This window comes from Triticum aestivum, chromosome 2A, assembly GCF_018294505.1.
Source record: "Triticum aestivum cultivar Chinese Spring chromosome 2A, IWGSC CS RefSeq v2.1, whole genome shotgun sequence".
NCBI classification, from domain to species: domain Eukaryota; kingdom Viridiplantae; phylum Streptophyta; class Magnoliopsida; order Poales; family Poaceae; genus Triticum; species Triticum aestivum.
This window is the reverse complement of record NC_057797.1, coordinates 235455192-235481171: the sequence shown is the minus strand read 5'-3', so window position 1 is coordinate 235481171 and position 25980 is coordinate 235455192.

The window sequence follows — 25980 nt, the reverse complement described above, 5'->3', positions numbered from 1 at the left end:
AGTTTTTTAGCATGAAAGCAACTTAGCTGGTTAATGTGCTCGGTGTTGATCACGCGATTCGGGCTTGTGGCGGGATGAAGACGCCCATTGATCTGTGACAGATCCGACAAGGTTCGCAGTCCTCGGCATGGCCAAGGTCCCAGCCCCCAGGCCCGAGGTGTACGAGCAAGGAGTTCGGCACTCCGGAGTAGTGACTACCTAACGCAGTCAAAATCAATTACCTGCACACATAAAACAGCGCGGTCCAGGAAATAATAATAATATATATATATATAATCCTTGCATAATTGCTTTACGCAAAAATAATTTATTTAAAGAAATGTGGTCTGGCGCCGAAGACAATGTCGATGCAGGGCGTCAGCGTGACGCAGTGAAGGCATGACAAAGCCTGAAGTTGCACGGCGGTCCGGGCTCCGGATGCGGCGTTCGCCGAACTATGTATGAAAACTGACCGAACCACCACGCGAACATTTTTAATATGGCGGCCGTTTGATAGACCTGTGTATAGATGATGGAACAAACCAGAGTAATAATTCCTTAAGAAAAATAAACCCAACAAGCAAAAATTGTTAGGATTAATAGCACATGGTTTATTTGTTGTAGCATTCCGAAGAAAAGCGACTCCCAAAATCGGGAATCGATCCGCACACCCATTGCCTGATGGCAATAAAGCGATGGCCTGGTGATACTGGCAAAGGTTGGCTTGCCGAGGCGAAGCCCTCGGTCCAGCTAATGTGACGAAGCTGGTCGGCTGGTGACGTCGAAGTCATCGGAGTATGTTGATGAAGAAATAGCCAAGTATCTGGTCTAGCCGAGGTGACGGAGCAGGCCGATGAGGAGTTGTTGTAGCTGCCATGTCAGCCGAGGTGTTGAAGTAGTTCGGCATGATGTACATTGCCTCAAAGAAACAACAGTGCGGCCATGCTGACCCAGATCGTAACTTGTGATGCGGCCAATGCTGGTTTGATGAAGTGACCATGCGGCGATGCCGGTGTGCATGCTCTGTGTAATCCATGGGGCGGCGATGTTGGTGATGATTTATCCTTGGCGATTCCGAACTCTTATTCGGTCGCCTAGGTGAGGATCCGAAGAAATTGAGCTCGGCTTAAAAAGCGACGACATGTCTAGCACAGGTCGGCAGTCGTGGAGCTATATTGCCGGACTAGTTTGACACCAGCCTGATGGCGAAGATTACCTCAGAGGAGGATTAAAATTTTATGGACGCGTGTTAAAAACAACGCACAATACCTTAGAAGAAAATTCCTTTTAAAAAGGTTGTCAAATATCACGTTCATAAAGAAACATGAATTCGGGTCGGATCTGCATTCGCGCAGGAAACAGATCTAAAAAGTGATGCACTAATCGAAAAGTTCCTGGACTTTGGACGGTCGGATGGAGCTGAAATTTTGAGGGGCGGTAGATATGAGAATTCCGCAGCAGATGAACGGTTGGATCTTCCAAAGAACTTCCAAGCTGGGCTCTGAAGACCACGCCCTAAACTCGTCCGGATTCCCATCTAGATTTTATAGGGCTTCGGTATATCGTAGATTGTCCGAGATTCCTCCATCGGAACTCGACAAAAAATTTCAGGGTTGTTGTAGACTTCATTCCGCACAATTACACTGAAGAGATCGTTAAAACGACACTCGAGGAGGCGGTGGCGGCGGATACGCGTTCGCTGTCCAGAAAAACAGGATGGTCGCCCGAGGGCAGTGTTGACGTTGAGCCCCCGGGCTCCATGGACGATTCCTCCATGATCTTGATAGAGATCGGAGTTTGTGGTGATGAAGGCCCTCGTCCGAACATGACGATCGAAGGCAGGGCACAGTCCTCGGTCAAGCCAAGGTGACCAGTCGAACCGGTGATGAAGATGTCGACGTCATAGTTAATCTGCAGACGAGCCATCGATCCTTTTGCCGATCACATAGCGGAACTCTCAATGAAAGCACCAATGTCGGTGTCAAAACCGGCGGATCTCGGGTAGGGGGTCCCGAACTGTGTGTCTAAGGTCGATGGTAACAGGAGATAGGGGACACGATATTTACCCAGGTTCGGGCCCTCTCGATGGAGGTAATACCCTACTTCCTGCTTGATTGATCTTGATGATATGAGTATTACAAGAGTTGATCTACGACGAGATCGTAGAGGCTAAATCCTAGAAGCTGGCCTATGATTCTGATTGTTTGTATATCTATCGACTAGCCTGGCCCTGGTTTATATAATGCACTAGAGGCCTATTATAACAAGAGTCCTAGCCGAATACGCCGGTGGGGGAGGATTCCTTGTCTTGACCATCGAGTCTTGTGGAATCTTCCTTGTATGCGGCAGCTGTCCGAACTGTCCCATGAGTATACGGCCATGGGGGTCCTTAGCCCAATCTAACTAACCGGGAGACGACGTGGTGAGTACCCCCTAGTCCTGGACACCGTCAGGCACTCTTTGAGGTTCTATGTGTTGGTTGAATAGATGAATCTGAGATTGTGTGATGCTTGAGGTGACATTGGAGTATCTAGGTGACATTAGGGTTTTGGTTGATTTGTGTCTTAAGGTGTTATTCTAGTACAAACTCTAGGGCTGTTTGTGACACTTATAGGAATAGCCCAACGGATTGATTGGAAAGAATAACTTTGAGGTGGTTTTGTACCCTACCATAATCTCTTCGTTTGTTCTCTGCTATTAGTGACTTTGGAGTGACTCTTTGTTGCATGTTGAGGGATAGTTATGTGATCCAATTATGTTATTATTGTGGAGAGAACTTGCACTTGTGAAAGTATGAACCCTAGGCCTTGTTTCAACGCATTGCAATACCGTTTGTGCTCACTTTTATCATTAGTTACCTTGCTTTTTTTATATTTTCGGATTACAAAAACCTTTATCTATCATCCATATACCACTTGTACCACCATCTCTTCGCCGAACTAGTGCACCTATACAATTTACCATTGTATTGGGTACGTTGGGGACACAAGAGACTCTTTGTTATTTGGTTGCAGGGTTACTTGAGAGAGACCATCTTCATCCTACGCCTCCTACGGATTGATAAACCTTAGGTCATCCACTTGAGGGAAATTTTCTACTGTACTACAAACCTCTGCACTTGGAGGCCCAACAACGTCTACAAGAGGAAGGTTGTGTAGTAGACATCACCACGTCTTTTTGGTCTTAAAAAGCAACTTCCATATATCTTCGTGCTTCGTGCCGAAGAACCGCTGCAAGGTTCAGGGACTTGCCGGATCAAACTCCCACATATGGATAGTCCGGCGTTGGCAGACGAGAATCCGGCGAAACAACATCACCTGGATCATGCTGGCAAGGCTGGTGTTCTTGTCCACCATGATCTTCACGCGCTTTTGCAGCATCATCACCTCATTGGATGACGCCCAATCTAGGCCCTTCTTGAGCCATGATGTGAGCCGCATTGGTGGAACGGTTTTGAACTCAGGAGTGGCAGCCCATGAGGCGTCGCGAGGTTCCGTAACATAGAACCACTCCTGTTGCCACCCCTTCATGGTCTCCATGAAGGTCCCCTTGGGCAAGGTGACGTTAGGGAGCTTTCTCACCATGGCGCCGCAGCACTCCGCGTGTTGACCCTCGACCACCTTCGGCTTCACGTTGAAGACCTTGAGCCATAGGCCGAAGTGGGGGGATGCGTAGGAACGCCTTGCACACGAGGATGAATGCCGAGATGTTGAGGAACGAATTTGGGGCTAGATCATGGAAATCTAGCCCATAATAGTACATGAGTCCGTAGAAGAAAGGGTGAAGAGGAAACCCTAGCCCACGAAGAAAGTGGGGAATGAATACTACCCTCTCATTAGGATCTGGTGTGGGAATGATCTGCTTTTTGGCAGGAAGCCGATGGGCAATTTTCTTGGATAAATACCCCGCTTCCCGGAGTTCTTTGATGTGCTCCTCCATGACGGAGGAGGCCATCCACATGCCCTGCACTCCAGATCTGGACATGGTTGGAAACGCTTGCTGGGAATGGAAAGGATTGAGGGCACTGGAGCTCGAGAGTAGATGGGCTGAGGAAGAAGAAGGCGTGGGGTAAAAAGTTCGATCTTTATCTTCTTATAAAGGTAGTGAATGTCGAATGTCCCCCCATGAAGCCTTAAAACTCGCTTATTCCCTAGGAGTCGTGCAAGTGGCATGGTTGGGTTACCCAAATCCACATTGATGAGAATCCCACAATAAGGGGACACCATCTCTGCTTTGACAAGATGATGCGGAGCATCGCAAGGTCATCCCCATGGACGCACCCACACCTCCAACGACACCACTTGGACCAATGACACGAGCCCGAGCCAAAGCGATCGAAGATAAGGTGAACTCACTCCTCTCTGAACTTCCACTTTCTATGCATGAGACATGGCTACTACCTAAGTCCGAGGTGTTGTGCATGATTAGGTACCAAGAGGGTCCCCCCGAAGATGTGCATGAAGATGTACAAGTACCGAAGTCCACGGAAGAGGAGAACCAATGGAAGGAGCCAAGAGCATCTCCCAGGCCCCGGATATCTGGCCAAGGCCCCGGACGTCCAGCCCCTGGAGCGTCTTCCACTACAGCAGCCCAGCCGCAGAAGGCTACAGGCCCCGGACATCCGGCCCCGGCAGCCCGGACATCCGGCCACCGGCCTGGAAATCCGGCCCCTCCGAACCCGAGCGCAACAAATGCCATCGCTCCAGCCCGGACATCCGCCCGCCAGCCCGGACATCCGGTGTCGCCTGAAAGCCCGGACATCCGGCCCGACCAGCCGGGACATCCGGCCTCCCCTGTCTACGCACAGTGAAGGGCCGAGGCCCATGTATCCCTTCTCCCTCTTAGACTATATATACTCCACCCCGTACAACTTTCTAGGGTCAGCAAAGGATTAGCTCATATTTTGTGTGAGAGCTTTGCTCATCCACTTGGTGTCAGGACCCCGACTCGATGTCACATTGATCTAGCCGGTAACACCTCATATCACTTTGCGGCCTCACGCACGGTATCCCCACGGGTGTCGTCTTACCTTTTCCCGGGACCGTTTGCGCCTTTTGGCTCACGTATATGATAGTGTCGCTAGCATCCATATGATAAGGAGCCCGGGCTGACATGACTAGTCGTAAACCCAAAGTGGCACAGACTTACAGGGACAAGCATCCATGACCCAACTTCGAACGTGTCGGTCATCAGCAAGTGGGTCCGGGCTGTAGCACTGGGCTAGCAGGACTCCGGTAAACCGGGCTGTAGCGGGCTAACAGGACTCCGGTACTCAAAGCGTGACATTTCCCCGAAGGGACAGACACATGAACGAAGAAGGACACATGCCGGCCAGCCTAAGTGTTCCAGAGCAGTAGCAAGCTACCATGGCTCAGCGGTAACACTAGGAGACATTTCCCGGTAAGAGAGGCTACTAAAGATAAACAACTAGATAGTCAGATCCCACACATACCAAGCATTTCAATCATACACACAATATGCTCGATATGTGCAAATACAACGAAGCATCACAACATGACTCTACGACACAAGTACTTTATTTAAGGCTCAGGGAGCCATACATAACATACACAAAGGTACGGGTCTCACGACCCAACATACAAGTCATACAGTCATACAAACCAGCAGCGGAAGTACATTGTCTGAGTACAGACAATTAGTAAAATAAAAGAGGCTTGGAAAGCCTAACTATACTACGTGGTCCATCACAAGCTCAGGGTCACCACCTGGGTCTTTAGCCTACTCGTTGATGTCAACGTCTACATAGAACCCATCAGAAGGGGTTGCAGCGTCTTCTGTAAAAATGTAGATTATAGCAACATGAGTACAAAGGTACTCAGCAAGACTTGCATCAGATCCTACATACATGCATAGTATCAAGAAGGGTTGGTGGAGTTATTGCAGCAAGCCAGCTTTGACTCTTGGCTAGGCTATCCTACGATACTTCAATTTGAAATGGTTTTGCGCACACGAGTCCACTACTCACCACTTCAATACACTACCGAGGATCCACCTCCGTCTTCCTACGGAAGAGCCATCCTCGGCACTCACACTTATCTTGAGGCTTTTAGTAGTTTCCATTTACTTGTCTATGAACTGTATAGGCAACCAAGTAGTCCTTTACCGCGGACGCGGCTATTCGAATAGATTATGATAACCCTGCAGGGGTGTACTTCTTCATACATGTTTCCACCACTTAGCGTCTGCACACGACATGTGCTCGGCAGACTTCAAGCGAAAGCCGACGTGGGTGTAGACCACGACCTACCTAAACACTTAAGCCTCTAGTCCAGGTTTATCGCATATTCAGGTTCCATCCGCAGGGAGTCCGGCCGAGGTTTCCCATACGGCCCCGAACGATGTGAACAGGGTTCCCGAGATACCTAACGGGTATTCGGTACACCGTGCCACGTACCTACCGCATCACAGCCCACCCCTACGGTCAGCGCTGTCCACGGCCTCCAGTAGGCTACAAACACCAGAAACTACTTGCAACTCCTGGACAGAGAGCTAGGGTGAATAAGAAGTCGAGCGGGGTCATATTTCAGGGCCCAATGCATGGTAGTAGCTGTATCTTAAATCACGCATACAGATCTCAGTGCTTAAGGTCGGCGTCAATGAAACAACCCACCATGTACTCCTACATGGCCTCTCATCGATACCTTTACCAAATCGTGTTCACCACACCACTCTCATTACCGACATAACATTTCACTCTAGCCCATCACCCAGATGAACCAGACCTGACACGACTCTAAGCATAGCAGGCATAGCAAGGTAGGAACAACACATACATATGGCTCAAACAACTCCTACACATGCTAGTGGGTTTCATCTAGTTACTGTGGCAATGACAGGTCATGCAGAGGAAATGGGTTCAACTACCGTAGCACACAGCAGTTTGAAACGTGTTGTCTTAATGCAGTAAAAGAGAGCAGGAGCGAGAACATGGGATTGTATCGATATGATCAAATGGTTGGTTGCTTGCCTGATGGTTCGATGCACTGATACGGTTCTTCGTTAGGGTAATCACGGTACTCCTCGGGGGCAGAACCTGTCGCAAGGACACCGATACACAACCATCACCAAACAATGTGCAACAATATGATGCATGCATGAAACATAGCAATATGAGTGTGTTGGACTAATGCAACTAAAACCAGAAGGGTTTGAACAAATTTGAATCAAAGATTCAAATTTCAAACTCAAACATGGCCTCTTAAAGTGCTTTTCCTTGTTCTGCTTGAAACATCAATTTAACTTGTTTGATCATGCATGAAAATAGTACAGATGGATAGATTGGATTTTTCTGATCATTTTTCATATATAATTTGTCCAATTTGGAGTTACAGAATAAAAGTTATGAATTTTTGAAGTTTAAATAATATTCTGGAATTTCCTGATTTAAATTAAATTCAGAAATTATAATTACTGCGCCAGCATGACGTCAGCATGACATCAGTGGTCAACTGCGGCTGGCTGGAGTCAAACCTGACGTGTGGGGGCCACACGTCAGTGACAGGGGGGTTTAACAGGTTTAATTTATTCCTAATTAGGGGTTAGTGGCGCTGGGGCCCACTGTCAGTGTCAGGGGGTTAACCATTTGTGGTTAGCACTAATCCTAATTAGCTATAGGGCTGGGCCCACCTGTCAGGGACTCAGGGGGGTCCTGCCGTGGTCAAAGTGGGTCAAACCCACCGGCGACGTGACGCCGGCGAGGCCCGAGACGGCGGCGCGACGCGGGATCGCGCTACAGGGCACGGGCGAGGCCGTGCTTGGGCTCGTTGGAGAGCCCTTGCTCCCGCGCGTCGAACGGTGGACGTGGCTGGGCCTGGGGTGGCCGGAGTCGACGGCGGCGAGCTCGGCTGCGGCCGCCGGAGTTCGGGTACGGTCGGAATCGGCGTTGCAGGGGGTTTGGGGAGGCGTTAGTGCGTGCTGCGTGCTCCTAGTGAGGTGTGGAGCACGATAGTGTGCTCGGTTGGGTGCTACAGTGACCGTGGCCACGACGGCGACTTCGCTGGCGGCGTGGAGCTCTCGGCCAAGGTGGGGCTAAGGCCTAGAGGTTGAAAGAGACCAGGGGAGAAAGGGGAAACGACCCGGGGGCTCACCGCGGTTGCAGTGGGCCTCGAAGCGGGCTCGGAGACGCGCTGGAGACGGCGAATTCGACAGCGATGATGGTCGGAGTCCGAAGAGGGGAACGGCGACGTGGCGGCGATGCAGGGCTTCCGGAGGCTCGTGGAGCGGTAGGGAGGAAGAGGGGGTCTAGGCGAAGCTTCTGAGCTAGTCGGGGGAGTGAGGGGTGGCCGGAGACGGTTGCTATGGCGAACGGCGGCGACGGTGGTGTTCGGCCGTGAGTGAGGGAGCGAGGGAGAGGAGGGAAAAGCCGAGGGGGAGTGAGAGAGAGCAAGGGGGAGGCGTGGCGTCGTCCAGGGGCATCGAGGCAAGGAGGGGAGGGCAGGCAGGCAGGGAGAGAGGTGGCGTGGCGCGGTGGCGCGCGCGCGCGCCGGCCACACTCCCCTCCCTCTGTCGGGACGAAGACGACAGAGGAGGGAGGTGGGCTGGGCCGGCTGCTGGCTGGGCCAGCCAGCTGGCTGGGCTGCACAGTGGAGGAGCCCAGGTAAGCTTCTCCCCCTTTTATTTTTTTTCTGTTTTCTAATTTCTGACATTTGTTTTGATTTAAATAATATATTAAATCATTTATTTAACTTATGCCAATTTTTGCAGGGGCTAGATATATTATTCCAGAGCTCCTTTATATATGGCATAATATTTGGACATATATTAATATATATAATTAATATATTTCCAATGCAAATATTTATGCATTAATTCCAAATGCCCAAAATAAATACCTATGAGCTCTTAAAAATATTGGTTTGATTTTTATCTCTGTCCAATATTTTCAGAGAGCAACATGAGCATTTTCTTGGACCCTTTTGGAGAAATTTTTATTTGGGTCATTTTCAAAATGATTCTGAGGGTTTCACAGATCCCCATTTCAAGTTTCTGGTGAAAGAGTAAACATGATGCAACACTCTAATGCATGGCTAACTAGGATGTGACAACTCACCCCCACTCAAAAGAATCTCGTCCCGAGATTTGGGTTCCTCCGGGAAGAAGGCGGGATACTCGAGTCGAAGACGATCCTCCCTTTCCCAGGTTGCTTCATCTTCAGAATGGTGCGACCATTGAACTTTGAGAAACTTGATATTCTGGCGTCGGGTGGTACGTTCGGCCTGATCGAGGATACGAATGGGGTACTCTCGATATGTAACATTAACTTGGAGATCAAGCGTTTCGTGGTCCACTTCACGGATAGGATCCGAGAAGCAACGCCTGAGTTGAGAAACGTGGAAGACATCGTGGACTCTGGAGAGGTGCGGAGGTAGTTCCAACTGGTAGGCAACTTCTCCTCGTTTGGCGAGAATGCAAAAAGGTCCAATGTAACGAGGAGCCAATTTGCCTTTGATACCGAAACGATGGGTTCCCTTCAGAGGGGTGACCCGAAGATAAGCCTTCTCGTCAACCTCGAAAGTCATAGCCTTATGTTTTCAGTCATATTGACTCTTTTGACGAGATTGGGCTGTTTTCAACTTTTCACGAACGATGCGAACTTGTTCTTCTGCTTCCTGAATCATGTCCGGGCCAAAGAATTGTCTTTCCCCGGTCTCTGACCAGTTAAGGGGTGTTCGACACCGTCGTCCATAGAGAACTTCAAAAGGGGCTTTACCCAAGCTAGATTGATAGCTGTTGTTGTAAGCGAATTCGGCAAATGGAAGGCACTTCTCCCAGTCCATTCCGAAAGAGATAACAGAGGCTCGAAGCATGTCTTCTAGAATTTGGTTGACGCGTTCCACTTGACCACTCGACTGAGGGTGGAAAGCGGTGCTAAAGGAGAGACGAGTCCCCATAGCATTTTGGAAACTTTCCCAAAATCGAGAGGTGAAAAGACTTCCTCGATCCGAGTTAATTTCCAAAGGAACACCATGGAGAGACACTATTCGGGAGATGTACAAATCTGCCAGCTGACTAGCGGTTATACTCTCACGAACAGGTAAGAAATGGGCTACTTTGGAAAGGCGATCGACCACGACGAAAATAGCATTATTCCCTCTCTTGGTCCTGGGAAAACCGGTAATGACATCCATACCAATTTTATCCCATTTCCATTCAGGAATAGCTAAGGGTTGAAGGGTGCCAGCAGGCCGTTGGTGCTCTGCTTTTACACGACGACAGACGTCGCAATTAGCAATAAACTGAGCAATTTCTCTCTTCATCCTAGTCCACCAGAACCTCTGGCGTAGGTCCTGATACATCTTAGTACTACCGGGATGAATGGTGAGAGGAGATTCATGAGCTTCTTTAAGGATCAACTGCCGTAGATGCTGGTTCTTGGGAACCACTAGACGGTTCTCAAAGTACACAACACCATGATCATTTGTGGAGAAACAACTAGCACCTCCGCTAGCAATGTTCTCTTTGATTTTAGATATTCCCTTATCTCGCCTTTGGGCAGCGATGATTTGATCCGTAAGAGTAGGTTTTGCTACCAAGGTGGAAAGAAAACCTTGAGGTACAATGTGAAGGTTAAGCTTCCGAAATTCCTCATGGAGGAGCGGTTGACTTTGTTGTAACATCAGGTTGTTACAATAAGATTTACGACTTAGCGCATCAGCCATGACGTTGGCTTTCCCTGGGGTGTAGGTTATTCCTAAGTCGAAGTCTGTGATCAATTCAACCCAACGTCTCTGCCTGAGATTCAAATCCGGTTGGGTGAAAATGTACTTCAGACTTTGGTGATCAGTGAATATTTCGCAACGATTACCGAGGAGGTAATGTCGCCAGGTCTTAAGTGCATAGACTACGGCTGCAAGCTCTAGATCATGAGTAGGATAATTCTCCTCATGTGGGTGCAATTGCCGTGAAGCGTAAGCAATTACGTGTCGATCTTGCATAAGAATGCAACCTAGTCCTTGTCGCGAGGCATCGCAGTAGATAACAAAGTCCTTGGAAAAGTCTGGCGGTACCAGTACGGGAGCAGAGGTCAGGCGTCTTTTCAGTTCTTGAAAGCTGTGCTCACATTGTGGAGTCCATTCGAACTTTTTATCTTTCTTGAGGAGTTCGGTTAGAGGTTTAGCAACTTTGGAGAAGTTCTCGACAAAGCGACGACAATAGCTCGCTAAGCCTAGAAAACTCCGAACTTGCTTGACCGATTCAGGTGGAGTCCAATTAAGGACGGCTTGAACTCGCTCAGGGTTAACAGCAATACCTTTACCAGATATTACATGACCTAGATAGGTCACTTCTGACAACCAGAATTCACATTTAGAAAATTTGGCATAAAGGCGATGCTCTCGAAGTTTCTTCAACACTAGTATTAAATGTTCGGCATGTTCTTCCTCGTTCTTGGAGTAGATGAGTATATCATCGAGGTAAACCACGACGAATTTATCCAAATACTCCATGAAGATTGAGTTCATTAACCGAGAAAAAGTGGCTGGAGCGTTGGTTAATCCGAAGGACATGACGGTGTACTCGTATTGGCCATAACGAGTAACAAAGGCCGTTTTAGGAATGTCCCCGTTTCTGATTTTGATTTAATGGTAGCCCAACCTCAAATCCATCTTGGAGAAGACTGAGGATCCAGCGAGCTGATCATACAGGTCGTTGATCCTGGGAAGTGGATATTTGTTCTTGATTGTGACCAAATTGACAGGTCGGTAATCTACAACCATCCGGTCCGTACCATCCTTCTTCTTGACGAATAGGACGGGGCAAGCCCATGGAGATGAACTAGGGCGGATGAAACCCTTTTTCAAGGATTCATCGAGTTGTTTCTTAAGCTCGGCTAGTTCTAGTGGTGCCATCTTATAAGGTCTTCTAGCAATCGGAACGGTTCCTGGAATGAGGTCTATTACGAACTCAACATCCCTGTCAGGTGGAACACCTGGCAATTCCTCTGGAAAAACATCCGGAAAGTCACGGACTATCGGAATGTCCTCAAGGTCTGGCAAAGGGCTGGCGTTAAGAGAATATAATTGTCGCTTGGCTAATCGGGTCAAGACATTGACTATCTTCCCCGAAGGATGGGTGAGTTGAACAGTCCTAGAGAAGCAATCAATCTTGGCTTGATGAGCTGACATCCAGTCCATACCCAGAATGATGTTAATATCTGAAGATTTAAGGGCTATCAAAGATGCGAGAAAAACAAGTCTGTCGACTTGGATTTCATTTCCATAACTTACCCTAGAGGTCTGCCATCTAGAACCAGGGGTAGAAATTTCCATAGTGGATGGCATGTCGCAGAATGCAACGTTATGCAAACGAGCATAATTTTCGGATATAAAAGAATGAGAGGCTCCTGTATCAAAAAGAACAGATGCCGGGTGGCAATTAACAAGAAGCGTACCGAGAACGACGTTGGGATCCTCTTGAGCTTCTTCGGCAGAGATACAGTTGACATGGCCACGTGAAGCGGTGACCGGTTTAGCATGAAACACTTTCCCTGTCGGCTTGCCACGGCCAACAGCTTTAGCAGATTGATTGGGGTTGGTCTGGGGACACTCACGCATATAGTGACCAGATTCCCCACATTTGAAACAAGTCACGGAACTGGTACGTGGAGGAGCATTGTTAGATGGACCCCCATAGGGCTTGGTCGGTGCAGACTGTTGAACAGGGCGAGGCGCCTGGAAAGATGGCCTCGGTGTGAACCTGGGTGGCAGGGCGGTGTTGGGTACCCACACGCGGCGCTTCTGGGGACCACCACCGGATGAGGAACCCATATCACGGCCATGCTTGCGTGTTGCGTCGTAGCCAGTCTGACCAGTTTCAGCACTGATGGCTTTGTTGACAAGTTTCCGAAAAGATGTGCACTCATGGAGACGGAGGTCGCGGCGAAGCTCAGGACTAAGTCCCTTACGGAACCTTGCTTGCTTCTTGGCGTCAGTAGAAACTTCCTCGGTTGCATATCGTGCGAGATTACCAAACTCCCTACTGTAAACATCCACAGAAAGTCGGCCTTGGGTGAAATTGCAGAATTCCTCACGTTTACGGTCCATGAGACCCTCCGGAATGTGATGTTCACGGAAAGCCTCGCTAAACTCAGCCTAGGAAGTGACATGGCCCGCTGGGCGCATAGCTCCATAATTCTCCCACCATAGACTGGCGGGGCCTTCAAGATGATATGCAGCAAAGGTGACCTTGTCAGCCTCCGCTACCAGCGCGGAACGCAGTTTGTGAGAGATACTGCGAAGCCAGTCATCAGCGTCGAGAGGCTCGACGGAGTGGTGGAACGTGGATGGATGTAATTTGATAAAATCACTGAGTGACACCATGTTAGTCCTCTGATGGTGTGCTGTGTTCTGTTCAATACGCTCCAACAAACGGTTGGTCTCCCGCTTGTTTCTCTCAGCTTCCATCATAACCTCGGCTAGTGAAGGAGGATGAGGCAGATTTGCATCCCTGACTTCACTGCCTTCGGCCTGCTCTTGAGGAGCAGGGTTAGTGCGCGTGTTGACCATCCTAGGTAAACAAGACAATGATTTAGTCAGGATGATAAAATTCCGACATAGGGTACATAATGTAAGGAATAACTCGGAATGCAAGATGATCATCCGTATGACATGGTAGATACAGAAACTGCTTCTTTTATTCCATCGTCATACACACCATACAGGGTTTAGTACAAGACCAAACAAAGTACTATTACGGTGAAAAGAGGATTACATCTCATCGGAGGCATCCCAAGCTCCTATACATTATTTTTCTACACCTCCGGAAAGAGTACAAACTAGGTCATATCCCACGAGTCACGCGGGACGATAGACGACACAGCTAGTGCGAACTAGTGATACTACCGCTAACTCAGACCGATCCGTAGTAGTCCTCGTAGAAGTCGCCTCCATAGCCTGGAAGTTCAACATGATCATCCGGAAACAGACGGTCTCGCGGAGCTTGTGGACCATAGGGGCTAGGATGAGGCCTTGGACCAACAGACGGTGGCCTGTGGGGACCGCGAGGTGGGGTGATGCCTCCTACATCACGCCAAACCATCATGTCCGGCAGAGCAGATCTCACAGGATAGAGATCGCGCATATCTGAATATCCAGTTTGCACCGCCGGTGCGAACCGAGTCAAAGTGGCCCAATGGTCAGCACGGGTATTGAAGAGCTCTAACCTTAAGGCCCGATTTTCACGGTCCTTATCCTCGAGCATCTCAGCAGTGGTGCGAGTCCGTGAATCCTCCTGAGTGGGGTCAGCATAAATAGCCTGGAGATACCCTTGTGCTCCCGGAAGTGATCCTGGCATATACCGGAAATTAGAGTCCCGAAATAACCTAGATCTGACTCGCATAATGGTCATCATAGAGTAGGCGGCGTCCTGCACAGCCATCTCAATAGTAACCCCGAGTCCATAGGAGCAGTGAAGAGGCTCGGTGGATCCAGGATAAGATGGAAATATCCTGACAGTGCAGAGATACTGGCTTTGATTAAAATCTCGGAATTGCTCTTCGACCGTGTACTCGGGATACCAGCGGTATCCAGCCTCAGTCATTACCCTGACCAACTTGGCAGTATGGCCGGGTACATCTAGGCATCGAGTCAGGCGAACCACTTGATTGAGGTCGCGAGTGGCCATCTGAAAGCACAATCATAATGCAAAGGCATTAGAACTTCTAGCAAAATTTCGGCAGCATAACAGCTGTAAATGCTCAAAAAGGATTTTGAGACATTTGACAAAGGATTTCATACACACTCAACATCATCATATCAAAGTTCTGAAACCATTCTAACAACATAAGGTGGTAGTAGAACTGAACTAGGCTTGAATCCATCAACTTATAAGGTACTACTGATTAGTAACTCGTGATCCTGATAGAGAGAACAGATCCTAATTCCTTAACCCCCGGTGGAAGAATGGACTGACTCAGATCAGAATGTCATTAGATAAAGGAGTAAAAAGAGCCTTACGTTCCAACCCACAAACAATTCCCCTACATATAACTAAAGAATTTCTAGACTCAACATCGACCAGTTTGGCTTGGAGAACCTACAGGCAGTCCGGCTCTGATGCCAACGCTGTCAGGACCCCGACTCGATGTCACATCGATCTAGCCGGTAACACCTCATATCACTTTGCGGCCTCACGCACGGTATCCCCATGGATGTCGTCTTACCTTTTCCCGGGACCGTTTGCGCCTTTTGGCTCACGTATATGATAGTGTCGCTAGCATCCATATGATAAGGAGCCCGGGCTGACATGACTAGTCGTAAACCCAAAGTGGCACAGACTTACAGGGACAGGCATCCATGACCCAGCTTCGAACGTGTCGGTCATCAGCAAGTGGGTCCGGGCTGTAGCACTGGGCTAGCAGGACTCCGGTAAACCGGGCTGTAGCGGGCTAACAGGACTCCGGTACTCAAAGCGTGACATTTCCCCGAAGGGACAGACACAGGAACGAAGAAGGACACATGCCGGCCAGCCTAAGTGTTCCAGAGCAGTAGCAAGCTACCATGGCTCAGCGGTAACACTAGGAGACATTTCCCGGTAAGAGAGGCTACTAAAGATAAACAACTAGATAGTCAGATCCCACACATACCAAGCATTTCAATCATACACCCAATATGCTCGATATGTGCAAATACAACGAAGCATCACAACATGACTCTACGACACAAGTACTTTATTTAAGGCTCAGGGAGCCATACATAACATACACAAAGGTACGGGTCTCACGACCCAACATACAAGTCATACAGTCATACAAACCAGCAGCGGAAGTACATTGTCTGAGTACAGACAATTAGTAAAATAAAAGAGGCTTGGAAAGCCTAACTATACTACGTGGTCCATCACAAGCTCAGGGTCACCACCTGGGTCTTTAGCCTACTCGTTGATGTCAACGTCTACATAGAACCCATCAGAAGGGGTTGCAGCGTCTTCTGTAAAAATGTAGATTATAGCAACATGAGTACAAAGGTACTCAGCAAGACTTACATCAGATCCTACATACATGCATAGTATCAAGAAGGGTTGGTGGAGTTATTGCAGCAAGCCAGCTTTGACTCTTGGCTAGGCTATCCTACAATACTTCAATTTGAAATGGTTTTGCGCACACGAGTCCACTACTCACCACTTCAATACACTACCGAGGATCCACCTCCGTCTTCCTACGGAAGAGCCATCCTCGGCACTCACACTTATCTTGAGGCTTTTAGTAGTTTCCATTTACTTGTCTATGAACTGTATAGGCAACCAAGTAGTCCTTTACCGTGGACGCGGCTATTCGAATAGATTATGATAACCCTGCAGGGGTGTACTTCTTCATACATGTTTCCACCACTTAGCATCTGCACACGACATGTGCTCGGCAGACTTCAAGCGAAAGCCGACGTGGGTGTAGACCACGACCTACCTAAACACTTAAGCCTCTAGTCCAGGTTTATCGCCTATTCAGGTTCCATCCGCAGGGAGTCCGGCCGAGGTTTCCCATACGGCCCCGAACGATGTGAACAAGGTTCCCGAGATACCTAACGGGTATTCGGTACACCCGGCCACGTACCTACCGCATCACAGCCCACCCCTACGGTCAGCGCTGTCCACGGCCTCCAGTAGGCTACAAACACCAGAAACTACTTGCAACTCCTGGACAGAGAGCTAGGGTGAATAAGAAGTCGAGCGGGGTCATATTTCAGGGCCCAATGCATGGTAGTAGCTGTATCTTAAATCACACATACAGATCTCAGTGCTTAAGGTCGGCTTCAATGAAACAACCCACCATGTACTCCTACATGGCCTCTCATCGATACCTTTACCAAATCGTGTTCACCACACCACTCTCATTACCGACATAATCATTTCACTCTAGCCCATCACCCAGATGAACCAGACCTGACACGACTCTAAGCATAGCAGGCATAGCAAGGTAGGAACAACACATACATATGGCTCAATCAACTCCTACACATGCTAGTGGGTTTCATCTAGTTACTGTGGCAATGACAGGTCATGCAGAGGAAATGGGTTCAACTACCGTAGCACACAGCAGTTTGAAACGTGTTGTCTTAATGCAGTAAAAGAGAGCAGGAGCGAGAACATGGGATTGTATCGATATGATCAAATGGTTGGTTGCTTGCCTGATGGTTCGATGCACTGATATGGTTCTTCGTTAGGGTAATCACGGTACTCCTCGGGGGCAGAACCTGTCGCAAGGACACCGATACACAACCATCACCAAACAATGTGCAACAATATGATGCATGCATGAAACATAGCAATATGAGTGTGTTGGACTAATGCAACTAAAACCAGAAGGGTTTGAACAAATTTGAATCAAAGATTCAAATTTCAAACTCAAACATGGCCTCTTAAAGTGCTTTTCCTTGTTCTGCTTGAAACATCAATTTAACTTGTTTGATCATGCATGAAAATAGTACAGATGGATAGATTGGATTTTTCTGATCATTTGTCATATATAATTTGTCCAATTTGGAGTTACAGAATAAAAGTTATGAATTTTTGAAGTTTAAATAATATTCTGGAATTTCCTGATTTAAATTAAATTCAGAAATTATAATTACTGCGCCAGCATGACGTCAGCATGACGTCAGTGGTCAACTGCGGCTGGCTGGAGTCAAACCTGACGTGTGGGGGCCACACGTCAGTGACAGGGGGTTTAACAGGTTTAATTTATTCCTAATTAGGGGTTAGTGGCGCTGGGGCCCACTGTCAGTGTCAGGGGGTTAACCATTTGTGGTTAGCACTAATCCTAATTAGCTACAGGGCTGGGCCCACCTGTCAGGGACTCAGGGGGGTCCTGCCGTGGTCAAAGTGGGTCAAACCCACCGGCGACGTGACACCGGCGAGGCCCGAGACGGCGGCGCGACGCGGGATCGCGCTACAGGGCACGGGCGAGGCCGTGCTTGGGCTCGTTGGAGAGCCCTTGCTCCCGCGCGTCGAACGGTGGCCGTGGCTGGGCCTGGGGTGGCCGGAGTCGACGGCGGCGAGCTCGGCTGCGGCCGCCGGAGTTCGGGTACGGTCGGAATCGGCGTTGCAGGGGGTTTGGGGAGGCGTTAGTGCGTGCTGCGTGCTCCTAGTGAGGTGTGGAGCACGATAGTGTGCTCGGTTGGGTGCTACGGTGACCGTGGCCACGACGGCGACTTCGCCGGCGGCGTGGAGCTCTCGGCCAAGGTGGGGCTAAGGCCTAGAGGTTGAAAGAGACCAGGGGAGAAAGGGGAAACGACCCGGGGGCTCACCGCTGTTGCAGTGGGCGTCGAAGCGGGCTCGGAGACGCGCTGGAGACGGCGAATTCGACGGTGATGATGGTCGGAGCCCGAAGAGGGGAACGGCGACGTGGCGGCGATGCAGGGCTTCCGGAGGCCCGTGGAGCGGTGGGGAGGAAGAGGGGGTCGAGGCGAAGCTTCTGAGCTAGTCGGGGGAGCGAGGGATGGCCGGAGACGGTTGCTATGGCGAACGGCGGCGACGGTGGTGTTCGGCCGTGAGTGAGGGAGCGAGGGAGAGGAGGGAAAAGCCGAGGGGGAGTGAGAGAGAGCAGGGGGGAGGCATGGCGTCGTCCAGGGGCATCGAGGCGAGGAGGGGAGGGCAGGTAGGCAGGGAGAGAGGTGGTGTGGCGCGGTGGCGCGCGCGCGCGCCGGCCACACTCCCCTCCCTGTGTCGGGACGAAGACGACAGAGGAGGGAGGTGGGCTGGGCTGGCTGCTGGCTGGGCCAGCCAGCTGGCTGGGCCGCACAGTGGAGGAGCCCAGGTAAGCTTCTCCCCCTTTTATTTTTTTTCTGTTTTCTAATTTCTGACATTTGTTTTGATTTAAATAATATATTAAATCATTTATTTAACTTATGCCAATTTTTGCAGGGGCTAGATATATTATTCCAGAGCTCCTTTATATATGGCATAATATTTGGACATATATTAATATATATAATTAATATATTTCCAATGCAAATATTTATGCATTAATTCCAAATGCCCAAAATAAATACCTATGAGCTCTTAAAAATATTGGTTTGATTTTTATCTCTGTCCAATATTTTCAGAGAGCAACATGAGCATTTTCTTGGACCCTTTTGGAGAAATTTTTATTTGGGTCATTTTCAAAATGATTCTGAGGGTTTCACAGATCCCCATTTCAAGTTTCTGGTGAAAGAGTAAACATGATGCAACACTCTAATGCATGGCTAACTAGGATGTGACACTTGGTTACCTTCTCCTCAGAGATTCAAGCCTCCACCGGAGAAGATCCCCCAAGCGGATTCAAGACCCCTCTTTAGGGAAGAACATCAAGACCTCCTCACATGGAAGAACTGGTTACCCTATTGTATCGTCCATGGTTAACCGTGGATCGTGTATCTTACTTTATGTACTCGAGGATCTACCTCATGTGTGACTTGTTCTTGTTAGTTTGAGTCTTCCTCTCGTGTTTCCCCTTGTGATTTCCCTCGTTCCCCTCTTTGTGTTCCTCGTGTTCTTCGCGGGATCCTCTCCTTTCATGAAAGATCGGGCGATTAGGGTTCTACCCTACATCATCTTGGTATCAAGAGCCACGTTGATCACAATTTTGGAGCCCCCCGTTGTGTTTCTAGCCTTATTTTGTTGTTTTTCGTCCTAATTCGAAAATTCCCCACCAAAAATAGCCCCAATTTTTTTTGTGATTTGTTGGTGTGTTGAGATTTTGTTGGTTTAGATCCGTGGATATGCTTTGTTTTGAGTTGATCTAGCTTCCCTTCCTTTTCCCCCCAATTTCCATCCACAAATTTCTCCGAATTTCACCCGGATTTAACCTCTCCACGCGGTGTTCATCCCGTTCGTCCCCAGATCCAGAGCTTGGACATCCGGCCCCACCCGGACATCCGGCCTTCTACCCGAACATCCGACCCCTGGCAGCAACATCTCCATCCACCGCCCCATTTTCCGTCCATTTGTTTCACCAAATATTATTCCGGTGCTCACCATATACCATATATACTTCCGCATACCTCCACCACTTCTGCATAACCCAACCATTTTTGGACCGTTTCGCTCTCCGACACATTTGCTACTTCGAGGTTTGAGAATTTGAGTTGCGGTACCGTATCCTTTTGTGTTTCGGCTATCTAGGTACGGTTCGACATCGACATCACCGCCGCTCATCTTCGCCACGGACGTGTCCTACATCATCACTGCCGTCCTACATCGTCATCAACAACGACCACCTCGACTACATCTTCGTATTCGTGCCACCATTTTGACACCATACCGGAAGTAAGACCGTTAACCTCATCTTGGTATTGGACATATCACTCTTGCCATTACATTGATAGCCATCATAGCCTTACTCCTTTGTGTTGCTTACCCATCGAGACTAGCCATCGAGTATTGCCGGCAAGGACACTTGTGTACATTAGTGATCATACTTCCCATAACATACATACATCCTTGTTGCATATATTGGTATCATATCTTGTGTCACAAAGTTGTCATCACATACTCATTTTCTATCTTGGTTCGTCAAGCATTGCATGAGAAAAGAGCTCAAACATCAAAGAGCCAAACAAGATTTTAAGCAAAGAGCTTTTAAGCAAGAACCATAGCATCTTACAACATTAAGATTGTCATACTCGATCATCTTGGATCATATCATAGCAACACCTTGCATAAAAAATATTTGGGATAGAAGTCGTTGCATTTTTGCTAAGTAGGTTGTGCACAAGTTCTTGTATCCGCCTATTGTGCAATCGTGCTAGTGTCTCTCTAGTGTTGTGCAACAAGAGCATTTTTGTGGATTCCACATTTTGGATCACGCTTGGTTGCACAACCCCACTTATCTTTTTGCGTGTGTGTTTCCATGTACCTGATATGCTTGGTCTACTTGTTACATTGCATCTTGCGAATCTTTTCCAACATTATTGAAGCTCACTTACAATTGCATCAAATTTTGTGCCACCATCCTAACCAAGCTCCGCCAAAAGCTTTTACTTGTGTAGGTGTGAGAAACCGACAAGAACTAGTACCAATTCTGCTATTTCCTTGTCCTACATTGGAGTGATCCTCGATCCACTTTCAACTTCGGTCAAGGTACATTTGGTACTTGTTCTTCTCTTTCTACCACTCACATTTGTCTTGGAATGATGGATAGGCCAAGTACTTCTACCAACCCACTCTTCATGGAGCAAGACGACGACATGAACTCCTTCGTCACCAAGAGTCACCTCTTTGGTGCACAACGTGCTTTGCATCAAGAGCAACAAGCTATGAGTGAACGCATCGACAACCTTGCCGCCGACTTGCGACTTTCCGAGCAACGTACAAGGGACTACTTATACCACAAGCTCGACGATCACAAGCAAGAGAATGACGCAAGTATGGACGAAATTCGTGCTTTGTTGCTCAACCGTTCGTCTTCCACTTCAAGAAGGAGCTGTTCAAGCCGCCACTCCGACTTCACCCTCTCCGGCTCAAGTACACCGACATCAAACACTCTTCGCCGGGCCGCGCTCACCGATCGTCAAGCAAGCCTCAATCCGCTATGCGACACCGACTCTCAAGAGCGTCGACAACGTCAAACTCAAGATGCCTTTGCACTAGCCCGAGAATGGCAATGCCAACGCCAACATGAAGAGGAAGAGCAAGCATGTCTACACCAAAATGCTCAAGATGCCGAGGCACAACGTCAAGAACAACAACTCCGTGACGCTCAAGCACTTGCGGCGCAACAAGCTCTACGCGATTCGAGTCGAGCCGTTGCCGACCGAAGCCGACAAGACCATGAACCAGAGGAAGCACTTCGCGAAGAAATTCAAGAATGAAGATTTCAAGCTCGCGTGCATCGACAAGTTCCTCCTCGAGGTCGACAAGCTCCTCCACAAGCTCTCCAAGAACAACAAGTCAATCAACAACATGAAGACAATGGAGATCCTCCATGACAAGAACAACATGACGATAACAACCCTCTGCGCCAAGAGCACCACGAGTTGCACAATCATCAACAACATGGGCGTCATCATCCCCTACCCCAACACAATGAAGAGCAACGTTATGGCAAACTCAAGTTCACCATGCCCAAGTTCAACGGTAACAACGACCCCGAAGAGTACCTTTCATGGGCATTCAAGGTTGACAAGATCCTCCGTTTACACAATTATGAAGAAGAGAAGAAGATCGCGATGGCATCCCTTGAGTTCCAAGACTATGTCCTCATTTGGTGGGAACAAATCATACAGTGCCGAGAGGCAAGAGGTGAACCACCCATCACTACTTGGGCGCAAATGAAGGATGTCATGAGAGCACGCTTCGTACCTACCTACTACAACCGCGACCTCTTCAAGAAACTCCAACAACTCAAGCAAGGAACAAAGAGTGTTGAAGAATATTACAAGGAGATGGAGATTGCAGTGATAAGAGCCAATGTCACGGAATATGATGAGCAAACAATGGCACGTTTCTTGAATGGACTCAATCATCCCATCAAGAAGATCGCCGACTTCCAACCATACTCCAATCTCATCGAGCTAGTGCACCAAGCTACCAACGCGGAACGCCAAGTGCAAGATGATTTCAAGTATGCCAAGTTCTCATCCAAGTCCTACGGCTTCTCCAACAACCAAGCTTCAACGACTCCAACACCGACTACAATGCCTTCTACTTCCAACATCGACAAGTCAACTTCCAAGAAAGCTTCATCAACTACAAGCCATCCTCCTACGAGCAACTTCAAGCTGAGAGCTTCATCATCATCAACCCCAACCGATGAGACCGTCAAGACGAGTTCCTTCAAGTGTTTCACTTGCGGAGGCCGGGGCCACAAGTCCTACGAGTGCACCAACAAGCGAACCATGGTCTTCAACGACAATGGCACTTATGACTCCATGAGTGAAGGCGAAATGGAAGCCCTTGAGCAAGTCGCCATGCACTGCCAAGTGAAGAATGAAGAAGAACAAGTCTTTTGCGATGAAGACTCAAGCCCCGCACTTGTTGTCTCCAAAGTCTTGACTCTCCAACACCACCAAGAAGAAGACCAACGATGCCACATATTCCACACCAAGGCCGGCATCAATGGACGGTCCCTCAAGGTCATCATCGATGGAGGGAGTTGTCATAATCTCGCAAGTGAAGAACTTTGCTCCAAGCTCCAATTGCCCAAGACGAAGCATCCACATACATACAAAGTGCAATGGCTTAGTGACTCCGGGACCATCCAAGTCGAGCACCCAGTACAAGTCTCATTCAAAATCGGCGCCTACGAAGACATCTTGGAGTGCGACGTCATTCCAATGACCGTTTGTCATCTTCTCCTTGGACGGCCATGGAAATTCAATAGAGGAGTCGTCCACAACGGCCGAACAAACCACTACATCTTCAAGATGAAGGGCAAGGAGTACGTCCTCCGTCCAATGTCGCAAAGTCAAGTGATCGCCGACAAGAAAGCCACCCATTGTGGAGATCATAGTGAGAGAGTGAGCCACCAAAAAGAGAGTGAGCGCCACAAGCCAAAATCGAGTGCCTCCACGATGAGCGAAAACAAAAACCTAGCTCTATTTGCCACCAAACGTGAGATTAGAGAAGTGTGTGAGAACCCATCTAGTGTCCTACACTACGTCCTCGTGTGCAAGGACAATGCACCACAAAATAACATGTCTTACACTCTTCCTCTAGTGTTATCTTCTCTTTTGCAGGAATTTCAAGATGTTTTCCCCGATGAGCTACCTCCGGGTCTACCTCCTCTACGAGGCATTGAGCACCGAATCGACCTCATCCCCGGAGCACCTCTTCCGAACAAAGCTCCATACCATGTCAACCCCGACGAAAAAAAAGAAATACAAAGGCAAGTAAAGCATCTTATCGACCATGGACATGTGCGTGAAAGTTTGAGCCGTTGTGCCGTTCCGGTCATTCTTGTGCCAAAACGTGACGGTAGCTTTCGCATGTGCTCTGATTGTAGATCTATCAATGCTATCACCGTTCGCTATAGGTACCCCATTCCACGCCTAGATGATATGCTTGATGAGCTTAGCGGTGCCACTATATTCTCCAAAATTGATCTTAAGAGTGGTTACTATCAAATCCGCATACAAGAGGGTGATGAATGGAAAACCGCCTTCAAAACCAAGTTTGGTTTGTATGAGTGGTTAGTCATGCCTATGGGTCTTTCGGAAGCACCAGACACTTTTATGCGCCTTATGAATCATGTCTTTCGACCTTACATTGGTATATTTGTTGTGGTCTACTTTGATGACATTCCTGTGTTTAGCAAATCTATCCAAGAGCATGTCACCCATGTCCGCACCGTTTTACAAACTCTTAGAAAAGAGTGCCTCTATGCTAATATGGAGAAATGCCTTTTTGGTGTTGATAAGCTCGTTTTCTTGGGTTTTGTTGTTTCTTCCAAGGGTGTTCATGTTTATGAGTTGAAGATCAATGCTATTAAGACTTGGCCGCAACCAACCAACTTGCATCAAGTGCGTAGTTTTCTTGGCCTTGCGGGTTTCTATTGTCGCTTTGTGAAGGATTTTAGCACCATTGCTTCGCCTTTGCATGCTTTGAGCAAGAAGAATGCGCCTTTTGTTTGGGGACCATCCCAAGATACTGCATTCAATGAGCTTAAGAATTTGCTTACTCATGCTCCCGTGCTTGCTTTACCCAACTTCGACAAACCTTTTGAAATTCATTGCGATGCTAGTGTTAATGGCATAGGAGGTGTGTTAACGCAAGAGAAGCGCCCCATAGCTTACTTTAGTGAGAAACTTTCCGGAGCGCAACTCAATTATCCCATCTATGACAAAGAGCTATATGCTTTAGTCCGCGTTTTGCATGAATGGGAACATTACCTTCGTCCCCATGAGTTTATCATTCATACCGATCATGAGACTCTCAAGTATCTTAAGGGACAAACAAAGTTGAACAAGCGTCATGCTAAATGGAGTGAATTTATTGAGTCTTTTCCCTATGTCATAAAGTACATCAAGGGAAAAGAAAACATTGTAGCGGATGCTCTTTCCCGCATATGCATGCTTGTCACGCAACTTGAGTTAGATGTCATTGGCTTCGAGCATATCAAAGACTTGTATGAGCATGATGCCACTTTTGCTACTCCTTATGCCAAGTGTTGTCGAATACATCTTGGAAACGCTATTACATTAAAGACGAATATCTTATGAGATCTAACAAACTTTGCATTCCCGAGTCCTCTCTTCGTTTGTTGCTTTTGCAGGAATCTCATGGAGGAGGCTTAATGGGACACTTCGGACGCGACAAGACGTTCTCCACGCTCTCAAAGAACTACTTTTGGCCAAAGATGTTTCGGGACGTCAATCATTTCACCAACCGATGTTCTACATGTCGCAAAGCTAAGTCCAAATCTCAATCTCATGGCCTCTATATGCCTTTACCAATTCCATACCAACCATGGGAAGACATTAGCATGGACTTTTTACTTGGTTTGCCTAGGACTCAAAATGGGAAAGATTCCATATTTGTCATTATGGACCGTTTCTTAAAAATGGCCCATTTTATTCCTTGCAACAAGATAGACGATGCTTCACATGTTGCTAATCTATTTTGTCGGGAAATATTGCGTCTCCATGGTGTGCCAAAGACTATCGTCTTGGACCGCGACGTCAAGTTCCTTAGCTACTTTTGGAAGACCCTATGCGCCAAGCTCGGAATCAAGCTACTCTTCTCCACGGCGTACCATCCTCAAACCGATGGCCAAACGGAGGTGACAAACCGCACACTCTCCGCTCTCCTTCGAGTAGTCATCAAGGAAAACATCAAGGAGTGGGAGGATTGACTACCCATCATCGAGTTCGCCTACAACCGAGCAAGACACTCAACAACCGGCAAGTCCCCTTTCGAGGTCGTCTACGGATTCAACCCTTTGTCACCATTGGATATTCTCCCTCTACCACTCCAAGAGCGCATCAATTTGGACGCAAGTGCACGAGCAACCCATTTCAAGAAGGTGCATGAAGATACAAGAAACACCATCGAGCGCCAAGTACAACGCCT